Source organism: Saimiri boliviensis, chromosome 3, assembly GCF_048565385.1.
Source record: "Saimiri boliviensis isolate mSaiBol1 chromosome 3, mSaiBol1.pri, whole genome shotgun sequence".
Taxonomy (NCBI): Eukaryota; Metazoa; Chordata; class Mammalia; order Primates; family Cebidae; genus Saimiri; species Saimiri boliviensis.
The window spans coordinates 9,099,596-9,118,805 of NC_133451.1; positions in this window are offsets into that span (position 1 = coordinate 9,099,596).

Below are 19,210 nucleotides of genomic sequence, written 5' to 3' on the forward strand. Positions count from 1 at the left end.
GAATACCTGAAGTGTTTCAGAAGAATACCTGATCTGTTTCAGAAGAACACCTCAAACGCGACCCTGTTAAGCAGTTGCTAAAATCTACCTTCATTTAGTCTGAGTCCAGGTGATTTGGGAAATAGAACTGGAGAACCTGAGCACAACCTCATCTCCAATCATGCTGATCTGTGCATGTCCCCAAAGAGCTCAGTGGCCACCTCTTGGTCCTCAAGGCATAAGAACAAGCTGGGTAGCCCACCTCTAAGCTGGCAGTCCCTTGAGGCATATATGGCATAACCTGTTACTGTCTGTGCTTCGGTTAGGAACTCCTAGGCTTGGCATCCCCCAAGCCCTCCAGCATTGCTTGTAGGACATACCTTGTACATCCTATATTCTGGCTGGAAGGCCTGTGCCTTCCAGTGCAGCCAACAGGAGAAAGGTAGAGAAGGCAATACAGTGTAAATGTCTCCCTGCATTGCAAGAAACAGCTGGGCAGGGATGGGTTGTGAGGGTCAACATCCCCCCCTGTGGAGGAGAGCTGAGTGGATCTCTCCTAGGAACCCAGGAGGGCCGCTGAGTTTCTCCATAGGGGAGATGATATATGGCTGCTGCCAAATGACTGCTTCCAATTCTCAGTGTGGAGAGTCAGGGTAGCTTGGGTCAGAGGCCAGGAGCGTCTCCTGGAGAAGAGACTCCGTCTCTCAACACATTTCTTAAACTGAGCTCCTAGGGCTTACGAATATTGCCTGACTTTCTTCCCTTTCTCAAATTGGGACATCCTTTCCCACTGTGGACTGGGACTAGGTCACGTCCGGGGTACAGCCCAGTGTGGGTCTGAACAACCTCTGTGCCTTCATGTAGGACGCTATCGAGTCACATGTAGCCTGCCTGGGCAGAGGCTCAGAGAAACTGTTCTGATGTTGCTTGGGCGTGAGTCCTTGGAGGACTGAGTTTACTGCTTACTCACTGTGATCCATGCATGGCTGGCTGTCATCCTAGGGGGCTTTCTACTTCCTAATGTTACCTCTAGGAATTTTACTACATTCTTCAGTTTAACCTGTGGATATAACTTTCTCCACTAAAACTTTTAAACTACATCTTAAGAACTCTTTAAGAAAAATCATACCACATGACTTATAGTTGGCAGTTTACCTTGACTGAACACATCTTTTAAACAATACTTGGTCAACTTTTCAACATTTCCATTAATACCTAACTGGCACACACATTCAACTCGCTCAAAGTTGCAATAAGGCCTCCAGTTCAGTGGCAAGAAACTTACGTCATTGACAAACACTTAAACTGATTGCCTGGATGACTTCTGAACATCCTCTGGATTTATTAAACTCAATTTCCGGTTGGTTTCTTGGGAAAAGAATTGGACAAGAACATGTCTGAGGAAAAATGGGCATTATGAAATTCTGACCACAGCCAGTGGGGGGCAGGGGTGAGCAACAGTCCATGAAACCCCCTGATTCTCAAGCTCTTTCTCACTTAAATGTCTTTGAGGATTCTTTTCAAAAACTAGTGTCTACATCACGATGGTTACAAACCTTCCCTATTTCACCTCTCCATGCAGTTTGTCCTCAGGAAAAAGGCAAAAATTCCCTACTAGAAATAAAGATGGAAACTCAAGACATCAAGGACAAGTGAAAAAGATCCATTGCGGCCGGGCACGGTGGCTCAAGCCTGTAATCCCAGCACTTTGGGAGGCCGAGGTGGGTGGATCACAAGGTCAGGAGATCGAGATCATCCTGGTCAACATGGTGAAACCCCGTCTCTACTAAAAATACAAAAAAATTAGTGGGGTGTGGTGGCGTTTGCCTGTAATCCCAGCTACTCAGGAGGCTGAGGCAGGAGAATTGCCTGAACCCAGGAGGCGGAGGTTGCGGTGAGCCGAGATGGCGCCATTGCACTGCAGCCTGGGTAACGAGTGAAACTCCGTCTCAAAAAAAAATCCATTGCAAGGCTATAAGTCTAGAAAGTATACTAAACTTAGCTGGATACATTAAATATGTACAGCTTTGTCAATCACATCTGAACTCAAATGATGCAATCCAACTAAAATCAGGCAAAAATGCTTGTACATAATATGGTTCCTAAATTCACCAGATAACTTATATTTAAAGCTTAATTTGGGGAACCAACAACCTTAAGAGCTTTAAGAAGCAGAAAAAACACAACTAAGTGGAAATTACAAAGTACCTGTGTGTTTATCCTTATCCTGGAGACAAACCATAAAGGTCTCAGGTTATTGAACTCAAATGTTTTGCTTTCAACTAGAATTTTCAACATGCATGGCATCCAGTTTTCTAGCCAACTGATCTCACTTTAATATCGTCTAGCACATCACAGCTTTCATGACTGGTAATCTTGTCTAATTTTTGTCTCATTCATGAAAGCTTCAGTGTTGGACTGAAACTGCCTCCACCCTAGTTCCTTCAGATGTAGCCAATGAAAAAGCAGGAACAAGTACTTATTGAAAGATCCTTCAAGAACCTGGATGGATTCCCTGTAGTCTTGATCCCTTCGTGGAGTTGCTTTAGAATCTGTCAACTGACATAATGAAGGTTAGAGTAGTAGTCTATCAAGTTCTGGGAAGGAGAATTAAAGGCCTCTGACTTAACACTGACACTTGAAATCTACAGCTGGAGTGGAGCAGTTCCTGCAGTAGTACACTGAAAAATTCAGTACAGGAGCAAATGGCTGTGTCTTACCTGTTTTACAGTGGTCAGCTGAGGAAGTTCCCAGCTGAGAGCTGAAGTCATGTCCAGAAGAATAGACATCTGGGAGTATGAATGGCTTGCTTTACTTAATTACTAGAATTAATGGTCACTTGTGAAATGTTTCCCTCTTCAAACAGGCTCCTGTATCTCAACCCATGAAGCAGCAAGGCACTGCTGGGGGGCTTAGGTTAATATCTGCCACCACTGGTGTGCATGACCTGTAAGATATGAAGACCAGACTTAAGTGGTCAGCAGCACCATAGAATAGACTGAGCCTTTATCATTAAGTGCCATAGATGGTGTCTTTCCTCTTGATGTTGTATACCTACTGGAGGCTTTTCATCAATACCACAGTGAACGTAATAGAGGCACAACACTACCTTCAAGGTAGGGGGGTGAAATTGAAGGTAGAAAGCAAAAAATACTGTTTTAGGCTTTCCTGGAACCCAGATGTGCCCAGCATGAAACAGGTGAACCCAACCATAGTTTCTATCTGGACTCAACCATGGAACTAGGGCTGCTTCCCTGAGAAGAGCAGTGGTGCCGAGCTCCTGGTGCAGTAAGTGGAGGGAAAGTCTGCAAATGCTGGCATCCCTTATATCCAGGGCTCGATGCCAACTCATGCCTATGGACACACTAACGCTCAAAATGGAACATGGTGCTTCATGTGGTGACTTGTGGGGTCATTGCAGAGGGCATCAATGATATACCAAATCAAAGGATATTGACCTTTTCCCTGCAGGGCTGAGAAAAGGGGGTGCTTCTGGCTCCAGGGCTTTTGTCTCCTTCAAGTTGTCTATTTAACTTGGTATAGGAACATACCAAATTGATGGCCTTTGGTCCTCGAGGTTAATTCCAAGTTGGATGGTAAGCATGCATTGGCATAAAAGTGAGGGCTTCATGTCACTTATATCAGCTTACCAAAAGGAAATGGAGACAGTCCCACAAGCCTACTGTGGTTGAAAACATTGTAAGCAACCTTTAATCTTTGTCAAATGAACAAAGAAATCTAGATTGTCCTCCATTTTGTCCCAATATATCTCAGTGATGGCGCTCTCCTGTCCTTTCATTATTGATCTTCCAGGGTTGGAGAAAGGATGCCATATTTATAGAAAACTTTATCCTCCAACCTCCAGTGTTCTGGGTCCTGGAATGTGAAGGAACTGGCCGCTAAAGCTCAGTAATTCTACCCTTGCAGACAGGAAACAGCCCCAGCCTATGGGGTCTCTACCAATTGAGGTCAGGTATTTGCACTGATGGCATTACAAAGTTGCTTCTTGATGCCAGTATTGAAATTTCTGTCCTCCTTTAAGCACAAAAGTATGTATGACCTAGGCTGATAATATAAAAAACTGCTAAATTAGGTAACAGGCTTTAGATTTACTGCATTGGTTTAAAGGACATATGTAATGTACAAAGACATGTACAGGGTGACACAGGGTGTTACCTAGGAGGGGTGGTTGGTGGTGGTCGCTGGCACTCAGTTTAGTGTAATCAGCCGAAGAGTGATTTGCCAATAATTGCATTTTATATTAGTCCTGGTAAACCAAGGGGGTTTACACTAGTTCTCATAATCCTCTAGGATTAAGAATTTTCTATTTCCTATGCCACCTACGATTTGGGATTAAAACAGGTTTATGAAGTCCAGTATCCCAGTTTAAGCTGAAGAGAAGCAAATTGCAAGAGGGACACTTTCAGGCATTAGAATTTATTGGTGAGTGGGCTCAGGAACCACACTGGAAAGGCAGAAAAATGTGGTTGGGCAGGGGAAGGTCAATTGTGGGCCTTTTACAGCTGAAGCTTTAACCCAACCACACAAAGAGCTCTGTGTAGCTAGGGTAGGGCGGCCTCCTGGGCTATGAGTTGATCTACCTGGCTGGGCTCTTGTACTCCTCACTAATCCTTTTAGGATGTGGTTTCTCCAGAGACAGGACATAGCCTTGGCTCCAAAATAGCTTAGGTTGGGACAAAAGCTACTCCCAGAGAAGAATGAGGGTCTCAGAGTTCATATTCCAGACATTAGTGCTACTGTGCAGCATTAATCTCAGGAGAAAGGTGTCACCCGTCCTAAGAACAGGTAGATCTGGGCTGAAGATCTTTCTGAAGTTCTGTTATGTGAGGTTTTCTGTGCATCCCAGCAGGGCCCTGAATTCCTTAATCCCAGGACCACAGATCGATTTCTCTGATGTTGGGTACCAGCCCCAGCCCTGTTTCTGGGTGCCCTCAGTCCTGGCAGTGATGAGGAATTGAGAAAAGGAAATATAAAGATACAAGTAGAATTTTACAGCATGGGTCCAGGGGACCAATGCAAGAGTGGGGGCCATGTTGGCCCTGAGATCTGATTTCCTCATGCTTTTATTAGGTGCAGACACGTGTTAATTGAGAGGTGGGGGGGAGCGGCGGAGGGATGATGGGGAGGACTTGAAACTAATGGGAGAGGTCTTGAAACTAATGTGGGCAAGATAGCGGGGAAAGGTGTGATCTGCAGCATTCTGTAGCAGATGTGGTTCTTACTGCAAACCTAGAACACTGAATTGTACTGCTGGTTCCTATCAAGGTACATTTGCATCAGAGTCATAGCGGATAAGGCACCACCAGGTCTGACTACACCCAATGCAACAAGGGTCTTTTTTATCTCCGGAGCACTGAGGACACAAGGCAATCAAAATTACTGTATATTCTGAGAACCTAGGCAGAGCCTGTGGTGTTGGAATCTCTGCCCTGTGCAAGGCTCTTCTTTCTTGCAAGCTCCCACCTGCAATGACCTTCCTGGATTTTGTGAGCAGAGGTCACCTCCCTTCTCAGATCTTGGACAAGTCCTCTTTGAGACCTTCATGTAGCCTCCATGTTGAGAAGGCATTTGTGGGACCAAAGCAGTATTATCTCCTGCTCTGTAAACACCCTGTGGTGGTCCCCAGTGTTACTGTGCTCTCAGATGGTCTTTACCTTAGGCCTCCTGTTGCCACCTGATTTCTATTTTACTGCACCAATATTTGATATAGCTTAGTTCAGGGTATAAACTTCAGTGTACAGTAAGCAAAGCAAGCTTATAATTATTTAACTAGAAATAACATAGGTCTGCCCCTGGCCATCTTGACCCACATAAAGGAAGTTCAGGTGATGAGCTACAGAGTCTAAGATGCTCCTGGTTGACCCTGGCCTTGGTTCTGACATCTTTGAGATTGACGGAAGCATCGGCTGTGAAGAACCTAGTGAGTACTGAAGTTGGGGGGATGTGTTGAGAGGCTAGCCTGAATTGGCTGAGACCTCTAACTTGTTTTTAGATATCCTAATTTTTGTTGTTCCACTCCTTATTTGGGGATTTGTGGTATCTATGTGAGCCCTTACTGTCATTCGCTTCCCATGTGATTACATAAAATGAACTGGGCAGCAATTCTGTGGGGTTGACACATCCCAGGAAAATTCACTCTATCTAATGGATTCCAGAAGAAAGGCCTGGAACTCCCATCTGGTCCTTAAAATCACCTTGAAAAACAGTTTCTAGAGGAGTTGGCTACCGTCACTTATTCAAAAGTTCAGGTGATTTGAAAGACTATCACTGTAACTGAAATCAGTTTGACCCCACCCCCAAATCAATGATCTGTGCATGCCTTGAGCCGAATTTAGTGACCTTCCCTTGGGCCTCAAGGTGTGAAAGGGAGGCAGGCAGGCTCATCTCTAATACAGCCGTTTCTGTACCCAGATGGCATAATTCACTGACGGTTTGCCAAAGTTGAACTCTTTCATGCTGGATGTCATGACCCGTCCCCCCGAGCCTTCCAGCATTGTGAGGATACATGTGTTCTAGCTGGAAGGCATGTGCCAGTGCAGCCAACAAGATGAGTAGGAGGCAATATTGCTCATGTGTCTTCCCTGCATTGCAAGAAAAGGTAGGGTGGGGATTCAGTTGTGTGAGGGTCAATTTCCACTATGGTGGAGAGCTGAGTGGATCTCTCCCAGGAGCATTGGAAGGCTGTTGAGCTTCTCCACAAGGGGAGCTGTGAAGATGCTGCCAAAGCAATGCTTCCAATTCTCAGTGTGGAGAGTCAGGGTAGCTTGGATCAGAGGCAGGGAGCCTCTTCTCCTTTATGAGAACATGTTTCCTAGACTGAGCCCCCTGGGGTTTCTGACTATGGCCTTTCTTGCCTTTTATTACTGAGGGACATCTTTTTCTCTTGTTATGTCCTGGGACTTGGACTAGTCATCATGTCCTCACGTGGTACAGCCCAGCGTAAGTCATATTGTTTGTGTAGGATGCTATCAGGTCATATGTTGCCTGTCTGGGCAGAGGCTTGGTGAGATTCTGCCAATGCTGCTTGAAGGTGAATCCCTGGAGAGCTGAGTACCTGTTCTGTGACCCACACACATGGCTGTTATCCCAAGCTGCTTGCTTTTCACTTTGGAACATGTCTTCAAGAAACTCACTACGTACAATGGTTCACTTGCTGACATAGCACTTCCTCCACTAAGACTAAACTATGGTGAGAATTTTCCTGGAAATGTTATGTCATTGATGGCATGTAGGTTAATGCCATATATCTGCTATTGTAGTCTGTCATGCACCAAAATGTAACAGCCTGTCTGAGAATAAGGCATGGAGTCTTTGTCCTACCTCTATAAAGATTAAGGAGCACAGATAAAAGATGAGGTTGGAGCGAAAGTTTCAAAAGTGAAGGAAAAGTCTCTGCCAGCAGGGCGGGGGTCCTGAACAGGGTGCCCCCTAAAAGGCTGGGGTCCAGGGTTTTTATGGACTAGGAAAAGGAAGGAATGTGCATAGTCTATGGGAAGTACTTGAAATCATGACTTAGCTTGGCCTGGGACCCTGGTGTAGGACCATTCAAAGCTTGGCCAGGAACCAATCAGGAGCTGGCTCATTCTTAGAGGCTGCTTGGTTTGGCCCAGGACCTACCAGGAGCTGCAGTGATTCATAAAGGCTGAACTTAAAGTCCCCAAAAAGGAGAGTGCCCACCAAAGCTCACTGTGCCTAGTCCCACAAAAGAAGAAACTTTCCTGGGAGCCCACTATACTATGCAAAGGACAAAGGCATTTCTATACTAGGCCTTGTACAAACCTTCGGATCACTCAGATAAACATGTTTTTATCCAAATGGGCCAGAGGTCTTCATAGCAGCGGGCGTGTCTTCAGGCATAATACACTGCTAGTTCCCTTATTGGTGCCTGCAGCTTGAATTTTTCCCTGGCTTTTTATGTTGGGATGAGGCACTGACCATAGGCTGGGAGCTCTCTGGGACCCTTTCCTCACTATCTGACTAAGGTAAGCTAACTCCTTCCACTGTGAACATACACACATGTGGATCCTTATGGTAGAAATGATGCAGGGCAGTTGAGCCCCCAAATTGGGGTACTGCCCAGGAGTGTTCCTAGCTTCTAAGAATGAATTCGAAGGTGAGCTGGTGGTGGTAGACAGCAACATTACTGAAGCGGCTGTGCATAGCAGCAGAGGTACAGCTCCTTGTGGAGTAGGGCTTACCCCTCGGTGCTGAGCTGTTGGCATGGAAAGGGATGGCAAATGCTGGATGTTGCTATGGCAATGATAAACTGACAGGGCACACCGGGCATGTCTAATGGAAAGGGGCTCCTGCCCTGTCCCTGTTTCAGCTAGTCCTCCTTTAGGTCCTGTGTCCAGGCCTTGTCTCGAACTGAGTCCTGCCTCCTACCTCAGAATGACTTGTATTCCTTGGTATATCCAGTAATGGGATTACTGGGTTACATGGCAATTCAAATTTTTATGGACTTGCCATGCTAGTTTCCATATGGCTGAAATAACATTCTCACTAGCAGCAGATAAAGCTCTTTACTCAGCATCCTTGCTAGCATCTTGTGTGTTGATTTCATTCTGACAGATGGCATCTCATTGTGACATTGAAATTGCCTCCTGCTCATTGAAAGCCTACCTGAATGAGCAAAGACTTCAGAGACAAATTCAGGTCTCACATCAGGGTTTCCACCTCTTTTCATAAGAAAAGCACCTGGGTAGGGAACAATACCTGGAGATTTAAGGAGAATGCCTAAAGAAACACGAGCCAGAATTAAGAGGTAGAAGACTCTCTTGATCAAGCTCTACTTTTGAGTCTAGAGAAGGCAGAAGACAAGTGAAAATCCAGAGACATTGATAGAATAAGAAAACTTCCCCAACCTAGCAAGGCAGGCTAATATTTAAGTCCAGGAAACACAGAACACCACAAAGATATTCCTCAAAAAGAGCAACCCCAGCCGGGCACGGTGGCTCAAGCCTGTAATCCCAGCACTTTGGGAGGCCGAGGCGGGTGGATCAAGAGGTCAAGAGATCGAGACCATCCTGGTCAACATAGTGAAACCCCGTCTCTACTAATAATACAAGAAATTAGCTGGGCATGGTGGCACGTGCCTGTAATCCCAGCTACTCAGGAGGCTGCGGCAGGAGAATTGCCTGAACCCAGGAGGTGGAGGTTGCAGTGAGCCGAGATCGCGCCATTGCACTCCAGCCTGGGTAACAAGAGCGAAACTCTGTCTCAAAAAAAAAAAGAGCAACCCCAAGGCACATAATCCTCAGATTTACCAGGGTTGAAATGAGGGAGAAAATCTAAAGGCAGCCAGAGAGAAAGGTCAGGTTACTCACAAAGGGAAGCCCATCAGACTCTCAGCAGATCTTTCAGCAGAAACCCTATAAGCCAGAAGAGTGGGGGCCAATATTCAACATCCTTAAAGAACTTTCAACCCAGAATTTCATATCCAGCCAAACTAGTTAGCAAGATGTCACCATGTGATGACTGTATATTAGTGTCCCCAGTGGGAAACAGTAACACCAAACTCATGGTTACCTTCGTGTCTGTATACAGACCCTTGTAGGCAACAGTGCATGGCAAAGGGCAGAGTGTTAGACTGATGGAACAGGTGGGAGGTTAGTCACTTTTCTGCTCTAGGCAAGGAGTTCCAGAAGCCACAGTGAGGTTTTATGCTTTAGCCAGAAGAGGAATCTTAAACTTGAGCATTGACTTGTGTTCACAGAAGCCTCCAAAGCCTTCATATACACAACCAGTGTGGAAGCTGCTAACCAGGTCGGTTTTTAGCTTTGTATTGAGTTTTTTTCTGGACATTTCATTGTGGGTGGCTAACCTGCATCATTGTAAGATGCATGATCACCTGTTGTATTAAATGCCATTAGTACCACCTGAGTTGACAAATGTCTAGATATTGTTATGCTGTTCCTGGGAAAAGAAATCTCAGTTGAACAGCAAACGAGGTTCAAGGAACCCCACCAAGTATGTCTTGGCAGTTCTCCCCTGAGGTGTCTATGGGTGAAATGGTGGCTGCCTGTGGGCTGTGCTGCCTCCTGAACATGCCACATCTACTACCTCAAGTTGTGAATTTCTGCAAGTTTGCAAGTTTTTGTAAGTAGGGTGACTTACAAACTCTGAAGCCAGTAGTTGGCTCATGGGGGCAGGGTGTGAGTAGAGCCTGAGCACTTAAAAAATCAAGTTTACCTTCACTGAGCTGCCTCTATTCAGTGTGCCCAAACCTCTTTTTCATTATTTGAAATTCAGGCTCAGGTAGAAACATCTCAATGTCTGAGTTTACCTGATCTTAAATGTTGCCTGATTAGAATGGCCTCAATAGGATCTGCAGGAGTATTGATAATATTGACATGAAGAGTTTGCTGCATACCATAGTATAATCACTTACTCTAACATCACCTGAAGCTGCCAGACTCCAGTCTTCAACCCTTGTTTAAACTTGTCCCTTGACCATGAAGGTGAATGTCACAGAAGTACCTAACACTCCATTCACACTTCTGTTCCTCCTCAGACTGTGGCAGATAGAATGAAGATCAAGTTCACAAATGTTCTGGAGGAAGACTGTATCATGCTTGGGAGGTTCAGGATGCAGGCATGTTTTTTTGATGAAGCAATAGCCCTCATCCTTTACAGAGCTGACATGCTAGTGAAGGGTCTCTGAGGAGCAGCTCTTTGTTAGGAGGCAGTGAGAGTTGACTGAACTCCATGATATGACTGGCTCCAGGCCATGGAATTTTTTTGAGCTGCTCTGATTTTCTTGTATTCTAATCTCTGATCATCCTTCACATCAGTGCAAATCTGTGGCAATGTGGATAGTGTGAATGTCACTGAGTCAAGTGTGACACCATCTCCAATACTTGCTCTGTCCTTAGTTCACCTGACCTTTGGTATTTGAGGGGAATACTAACCTTAGCAGAAAGACTGAGGAAAAGGGTCAAGTGAGAACTTACTATGGAAGGTTTGTGAGTTGCTTCATACTTAAGGGAAGATACAGAATGTCTTCCTGTTGGATATCTAACCCCAATGACATCCTGCATAGGGAAGGCACTGTGGAATCTAGGACAGCTGGTCATCAATTTTCTGCCAGCAGGAGTGTTTCTTTGGCTGTGACTTGACTGAGTGTCCTGCAGTGTCCCCAACAGCACTGGGGCCAGTGTGAGGTGGGTATGGTTGAGGGTGGGTGTGGGATTCTATTTGGCTCCTGGCTGATCTGTAGTAGTGGGGGCTGGGAGGAGATCTACTTGCAGGACTAGAGGTTTCACTGGCTTTTGCTAGAACTAAAAAAGGGACAGCCACTGGGTTAGTGAGTCACAAGGCCCTGAGTAACAAAAGAATCATTGAATAAATCTCATGACCAGAACAACGTTCACACGAGGTGCAGCACAGTAAGGCTTTTCTCTGATCACAGAAAGGGATCCCTCAAAAGGGAATCATGACATTTTCTTGGCTCTAAGTCCTTTATTCTGCAGTTCCCTCTACTTCCTGGGCACCTTTTGGCCATGTTTTAAACTAAGTGCATCTTTTAGGTGCCTTGAAGGCTTAGGCCTCCTGATGACTGCTTGATGTCCAAGGAGCTATTTACCCTAAGAACAAGAATGTAGATCAGGGACAGATAGAGGAGAAAATGACTAAACTGCTCAAGCTACTGCAGTAATGCAGCAGTGAACCCGTTTGGTTAGAATGTGTCATTGCCTTGGATACTTTGGGCTTCTGCAACACTTGCAGAGAATACTTCTGGAGGGTGGGTGTGTGTGTGTGTGTGTGTTAAGAATCCTTCATGACTGGTCCTTTCACACAAGTTATACAAATCCATTCATAAAAATAACCAGCTCCATAATCTGACCACAGGCAGTTCTTTAGGGACCAAGACTCATGTCTGATGGCTGCTCAGTAACTGAGCTTGTTCTAGAACCAACTGTTCTGAGCTGCGGAGTCTAATAGGGTAGCAGTGCACTTAGAATTGACACCCCATCACCAGGTGGTGGGGTTCCAAGTGTGGGTAGCTCTCGCTGACAGTGGGTGTATGGGAGTCTGTGGGTGTTTGCTGGGGCATGCATTCGGGAAGGAAGGGTGACAGCACATGTCCTGCTTGGTGTCCTCTCCTCCTGAAAGGCCTCTAGATGGTTCTGTTCCATGTCAATATCTGCCTCAACTTATTCCGAGACCACCAATAACCTTGGATAGTCTTTTCCATTACTTCGCATTCTAGTTTTTTTTTTTCCATTCAAGAATGCTTTCAAGTCACAAGTTTCCCATTTCTTCAGAGGCTTAAAGGCAACCTTCAGCATGAGGAATCCAACTTAGTTTTAGGAAATGACAGATGTAAATGTAAATAATCCCAAACAGATGGGAATGTCAGACTTAGATGAGATCACCTCATAGCTAGAGGTGCATCATATTCCAACTGAATTCAAGCAGACATACATACAGGTCATGCAATTGTGCATGACATTTCTCCCACAGACTGCTGAGCTGAGGCTGCTGCATGACTCCTTGGCTCCTGTCTCCTTTATGTTCTCTAGTAACTTGGTAAAGGAGCATATGAAATTGTTGGCCTGAAGGTCCTTGTGAGGTCACTTCTTAATTGGATGGCAAGCATCAATTGGGGTGAAGGTGAGGTCTTCATGTCATTCTGGACAATGACACAAGCTTACCAAAGAACAAGAGATGGAGACCTCAGTCCCACTGGCTGAGTAATGCTGGAAACATTGCAAGCAAGCAGCCTTAGTACCATTGTAAGATGTATACAAAGTTGTGGATGGTTCTGTCTCCACCAGCATTGTTTGAGTAATAGCTGGTTTCCTTCCTCCCTTCATCTGCCAAGGTTAGAAAAAGGATGTAATACTTAAAGAAAAGCTTTCTGTTCCATCCCCCAGAGTATCCTGGGTCCGGGAACATAGAGGAAACCTGCCGCCAAGACTCGGCCATCCACTCCTGCTTCCAGATAGGTCTGTTACAAGAGTCTCAGCCTATGGGTCCTTTGTCCATTGAAGCCAATCTTTCGTGCCGACAGCATTAGAAAGCCTTTACTTGAGGCCAACATGAAAATTTCTCCATCTTCCTTAAGCAAAAGTACTTAGGATGTAGGCCAGCAATGACTATGAAAACTCTCAAAGTTGGTAACATGCTTTAGATTTATTATCAGTTTAAAGGACATGAATCATGCAATGTACAAAGAAATGCACAAGTGACTGTCTCATAGGGAAGGCTATAGAAGGTCCCTTAAACTGTTGAGGTGAATTTTCTCTAGAGTATGAGAAAAATGCTAGTTTCCAATAATTGATTAGTTTCCCCTGGTAAACCCTAGGGGATTTACAGTGGTTCACATACTCTTCTAGGAACAATGATCTCTTATCTCCCACGTCATCTATAACTTGAAACTACAACCAGGCTTTTGTGGAGTCTTGGTTTTTTGTGTGAACCCAAAGACCAACAGATGGACACTACACAGGCATTTGATGTACTAGCCTGGGAATCACATGGCAAAGGAAGGGAAGAAAGTGTGACTGAGCAGGGGAAGTTACACTGTGAGCCTCTTGCAGCAGCAGAGTTGACCAGGCCCACAAAGCTGAGTTAGGGTATTTCCAGAGCTTTGATTGAACCTGTCTGGCTGGGCTTCTCTACTCACAGAATTCTCTGGATGTGGCTTCCCTGGAGACATGGGTCATAAACTTGATTGAAACACTTGAGTTGGCACAAAGGCTACCAACAGGGTGACTTAGCTGAGCTGCTAGTCGAGGTGTTGTCAGTGGCATAGTGTAGCATCCATTTCAGGAAGATGTGACATGTCCTATTAAGAACAGGCAGATTCAGTCTGTAAGACTGTCTGACATCACCCTCATCTGGTGAGGTTTCCTTTGCATCCCAGCAGGGACTGTGTTCAATTCCAGAACCACAGATCCCAGCTAAAGAGAAAGCTTACATGAGCTACAAAGTTGAAAATGAAGCTTCTGGGTGACCCTGGATGGTTCTACCCTCCTTGTGAAATCAATGGAAGCAGATGAAGCCAAGAGTTGGTTGTCCTGAAGGGGTATGTTAAGGGCTTCCTCTGAATGTTTCAGAATGTGTTTCCATTGATATCTTGGCATCTCACTTTTTGCTTGGAGACTATAGCTGTATGAGCCCCTACCTGCATTGCCATAAGTGATTCCATCAAGTGAAATGGGCAGTAGTTCTCGGGATTAGCCACATCCCAGGACCACCCCCCTGCTCACCATGAATTTTGCTGCTTCCCAAGGGACTGCTCCCACACTGACATAAGTTTTTCCACTAGGACTTCATATGGTAAGGTACTTTTCATGACACATGCTTAATCATACCATACAGCTTATGATTGGTAGACGTTTATCTTGATGGAATTAAAACACAACACATACTTTCCGTTAACTCAAGGAAGTTTCAATAAGGCTTTTAACTGAATAAGAAACTTCGGAACTTCACAACAGTTAAGGTTGAACACTTAAATTCACTGCCTGGATGCTTTCTGAATATCCTCCTGATAGACGAATTCTTGATTACTGATTTGGCATCTTAAATACAGGTGGACAAGAATCTTAGGGGGAAAATGTGTGCTATGACAAATTCTGGCAATCCGTAATCCATGGCCAGGAGTGAGAAACACAGACAATGTAAATCACCTACTTAACATGTCTGAGGATTCTTCCCAAAAACTGTCTTAGAAATCTTTCAACTCCACCAATCCTCCTGATATGTTATTTTATCTTAATTAAATCAGTAACAAATCTCCTCACGACAGTACTGGAAACTCTAAGACACAGGATGAAACATTTGTTCCAAGACTTGCAGGACTATAGGAAATACACCAAAAAATGAATGTATCCAACAGTTAATGTGCAACTTTCTGCATGTGGGTCACACCTAAAGTTTTTAAAAGGAAATCCAATCTGTAGCATCAACTAAAAGAAATGAATCATGCAAAGGAGAATGATCCTTACACTTCAGTGAATATGCTCCCTAAATAAGCTAGATGAATAATCTTACGTATACTCTAAAGTCAGTATTTGAGTAAGAAGCAACCTTTAACACTTAAAGCAGCAGAAATACACAACAGTTATAAATGGAAATAAAGTACCCTGTGTTTTCTATCCTAGTCAAATCATAAAGGTCTTAGGGACTAAGAATGTGTTCTGGGGAGGGAGAAGCAGCAGCTTCTGACTTGAGATGTGACATTTGAATTCTATAGTTAGAAGGGAGGTGTTCCTAAAGTAGTAAGCTTTAAGGGAGAGAATTTTTGCGTGGGACTGAACTGGTTCTTCATTCAACTCCTTCACAATGCTCAGCTGTGGAAGTCATTGCTATTTTAAGAGTAGGTACTTGGGTTCACAGGTATTAATGATAACTGAAATGTTTCCACTTTCAAACATGAGTCTATCTCAACCCACAAAGCATGTGCTGGTTGGGGGTTTCGGGCTAACATGCAACCCACTGGTGTGCATGGCCTGTAAGCAAGTGTGAAGATGAGTTCAGTGGTCAGTGGCACCACAGAATTGATGGAGCCTTTCTGCCACTAAGTACCTCACATGTGCCCTTGGTCCTGATGTTTCCACCTGAGGCTTTTAAAGATCTTTTTCCTGTGAACTCACCTGGGAAGACATATATTGTTTTCAAGATGTCGACGTAGAAAATTACAGGCAGGAAGCAAGAGGACCCTGAATATTGCTTTCTGATTTTCTAGAATCCAGGCTTGTCCACAGTGAAACTGAAGTTGAACCCAACGTGTCTGCAAGAAGGGTACTCCCATGGACTCAACACCACTTGACTCCATAGGCCTCTTGTCGAGATGCACTGGGCCTGGTGTCTGGCCTCTGGCTGCAACTCGGGCCCAGGGAGGCCAGAAGAGCCTTGAACCTAGTAAAAATTGTTTGGGGTGGATGTTGTCGCTGCATTTCTATGAACTCCCTCAAGGAGAGCAGTGAACTCTTCCAGGGCAGGCAACTCCTCAGAAGAGCCCCTTCAGGAGGATCCATCTCATCAGCTTAGACATTTACCCCTAGTCCACCTGACACTTTGGTAATGACTTCTGGATTCTATTCTCAGCTGTGCTGAGAATACATTTTGATTTTGCTAGGTGAAGGCAGGCAGGCACGCACTTACGCATCTAATTTCTGGCCTTCGCTTAGCTCTGATTGGCACTGGGCTTGCAGAATGTCCTGGTGAAGCAGGTTAACTGGTGGCAGTTTTAAGAGTAATGGGGGGAATTGGTATCCTAGGTTTTGGGCTGTCACTGCGTTCTGCCCTATTCCCTTGGCAGAGAGCATTGTCACCTAGGATGGATCTGACTTGGTCCCTTCACTGATGTTTCTGGTAATGCAGTTTTTGGGAGTTACAGGCCTGCTGTTCCTCTTCAGTTTCTACTGATACCTGTTTAAATCTGGGATTTTCGTGTTCTTCCCATGTCTTATCTGGAGTTCCACTCCTTGCCTTTTGGCTTCTCCATAGTCAGAAGGGAAGCTTGATTAAGAGCGTCTTTTCTAACTCCCAATGCTGGTCAGTGCTTCTATAGGCATTCTCAACCCTGTATTGTACAGAACCCAAATGTTTTTCTTATTGCGTACAGTAGAAATGCTAAAGTCAGACCCGTCTTCATCCCAGAAGTCTTGGCTGATGTAGGAAGGCTTGCATGGGAAAGAGGATGGTGGCGTTGCATAGCTGGTGGTTAGAATCCTGTCTATAGAAAGCTGCCATTAGGATGCTGGGAAGTTGGCCGCCTAAGAACAGCTCAGGACTTCAGCTCCCAGTGAAAGTGCAGAGGGTGAGTGGACGCCGCATTTCCAGACGAACTCTTATTGCCCACAGACCAGGAGATACCCAGGCAGAGGGGTCGCCAGCATCGCAGTCCCAGCCGGTGCGGCTGTTTTGGCCCCTGTGGGGCTGATTCCGCCCGCGCGGCTGCTGTGACCACTCCCTGTTGCTGCGGTTCTCCTACAAAAGCCACTGGTCTGGGAGCCCTCTTAGCTGGCGAGCAGAGCCCTGAGACGGCAGAGTTGCCCATTCATCTGAAATAGCGAGTCAGGCCAGGAGATTCCTAGGCAAAAAATCCGCCAGGAGCCGGCGCCGCAGTTCGAGCCGACTCCGTGAGTCGCAGCACGGGAGATCCCGGCGCCTTTTCAACAAGCGACCGAACGCGGGGTCGTTCAACTTAAAAGACTGAGTCAGGGAGCCAGGTGATCAGGCTCGGTTGGTCCCACCCCTCCACCCCCAACAACAACGAAAACAAAAACAATAATTGAAAACCCTCTGGGTTGAGCCCTTCAAACCAAGCACAGCTGAACCGGGACGGTCCGGCTCCGTGGGGGAGGGGCTTCCGCCATTACTGAGACTCTCCACCGCTCCGGAGGCAGGCAGCCGTTGCCGAGGCAACCCGCCGTTGCCGAGGCAACCTGCCACAACAGAGAATCTGCCATAACAGAGGCAGGGCCACCATTGCCGAGACAGTTCTAACTACGCCCATATAAAAAGGACTACAGGGAAGAGCTCAGTGCAGCTGGGTGGAGCCCACAGCAGCTCAGCAAAGCCCCTGCGGGCAGGCAGTGGCTAGGCGTGCTGCTAGCTGGGTGGGTCAGACCTGAAAGAAAAATCAAAAAAGGCAGTAGTGCAAGGGAAACTCATAAAGCTCCAACTCCCTGGGACAGAGACAGACAACAGGTGGATAAACCCACAAAAATGGGAAGAAACCAGCGCAAAAAGGATGAAAACTCCCGAAACCAGAACACCTCTCCTAAAAGGGATCACAACTCCTCACCAGCAAGGGAACCAGACCGGATGGAGAAGGAGGGTGATGAAATGACAATCAGACTTCAGAAGGTGGGTAGTAAGAAACTACAATGAGCTAAAAGAACATGTTCTAACCCAACGCAAAGAAAATAGGAACCTTGAAAAAAGATTGGACGAACTGCTGACGAGAATGGACAGCATAGAGAGGAGTATAAGTGAATTGATGGAGCTGAAAAACGCAACACGAGAACTTCGTGAAGCATGCACAAGCTTCAACAGCCGAATTGACCCAGCAGAAGAAAGGATATCAGAGGTCGAAGATCAACTCAATGAAATAAAAAGAGAAGGCAAGAACAGAGAAAAAAGCGCAAAAAGGAATGAACAAAATCTTCAAGAAATGTGGGACTATGTGAAAAGACCTAATCTACGTCTGATAGGTGTCCCTGAATGTGATGAAGAGAATGAATCCAAGCTGGAAAATACTCTTCAGGATATTATCCAGGAAAACTTCCCCAACCTAGCAAGGCAGACCAATATTCAAATCCAGGAAATACAGAGAACACCACAAAGAGATTCCTCAAGAAGAGCAACCCCAAGGCACATAATCGTCAGATTCACCAGGGTTGAAATGAAAGAAAATGCTAAAGGCAGCCAGAGAGAAAGGTCGGGTTACCCACAAAGGGAAGCCCATTAGACTCACAGCAGATCTCTCAGCAGAAACCCTACAAGCTAGAAGAGATTGGGGGCCAACATTCAACATCCTTAAAGAAAAGAACTTTCAACCCACAATCTCTTATCCAGCCAAACTAAGCTTCATAAGTGAAGGAAAAATAAAATCCTTTGTGAACAAGCAAGCACTCAGATTTCATCACCACCAAACCTGCTCTACAAGAACTCCTGAAAGAGGCTCTACACATATAAAGGAACAACCAGTACCAGCCATTCCAAAAACATACCAAATGGTAAAATAGCATCAACACAATCAAGAATCTGCATCAACTAATCAACAAAACAGCCAGGTAGCATCAAAATGACAGTATCAAATTCACACATAACAATACTATCCCTAAATGACAATGGACTAAATGCCCCAATCCAAAGACACAGACTGGCAAATTGGATAAAAAGCCAAAACCCATCAGTGTGCTGTATCCAGGAAACCCATCTTACATGCAAGGATACACAAAGGCTCAAAATAAAGGGATGGAGGAAGATCTACCAAGCAAATGGAGAGCAAAAAAAGGCAGGAGTTGCAATTCTCATCTCTGATAAAATAGAGTTTAAAGAAAGCTGCCATTAGTTGTGAACTGAGTGTCCTACACTGTCCCAGGGAACAAGGGGGCCCAATGTGAGGTGGGGGACGATAGGAATCTAAGCTACTTGGTTTTCTAACTTAAACATGACCTTTATGTACAAATACTTTTCTTCATAACATTATTTCTGTGCTGACAAACTCCTGGCTGTATGGGTCTCA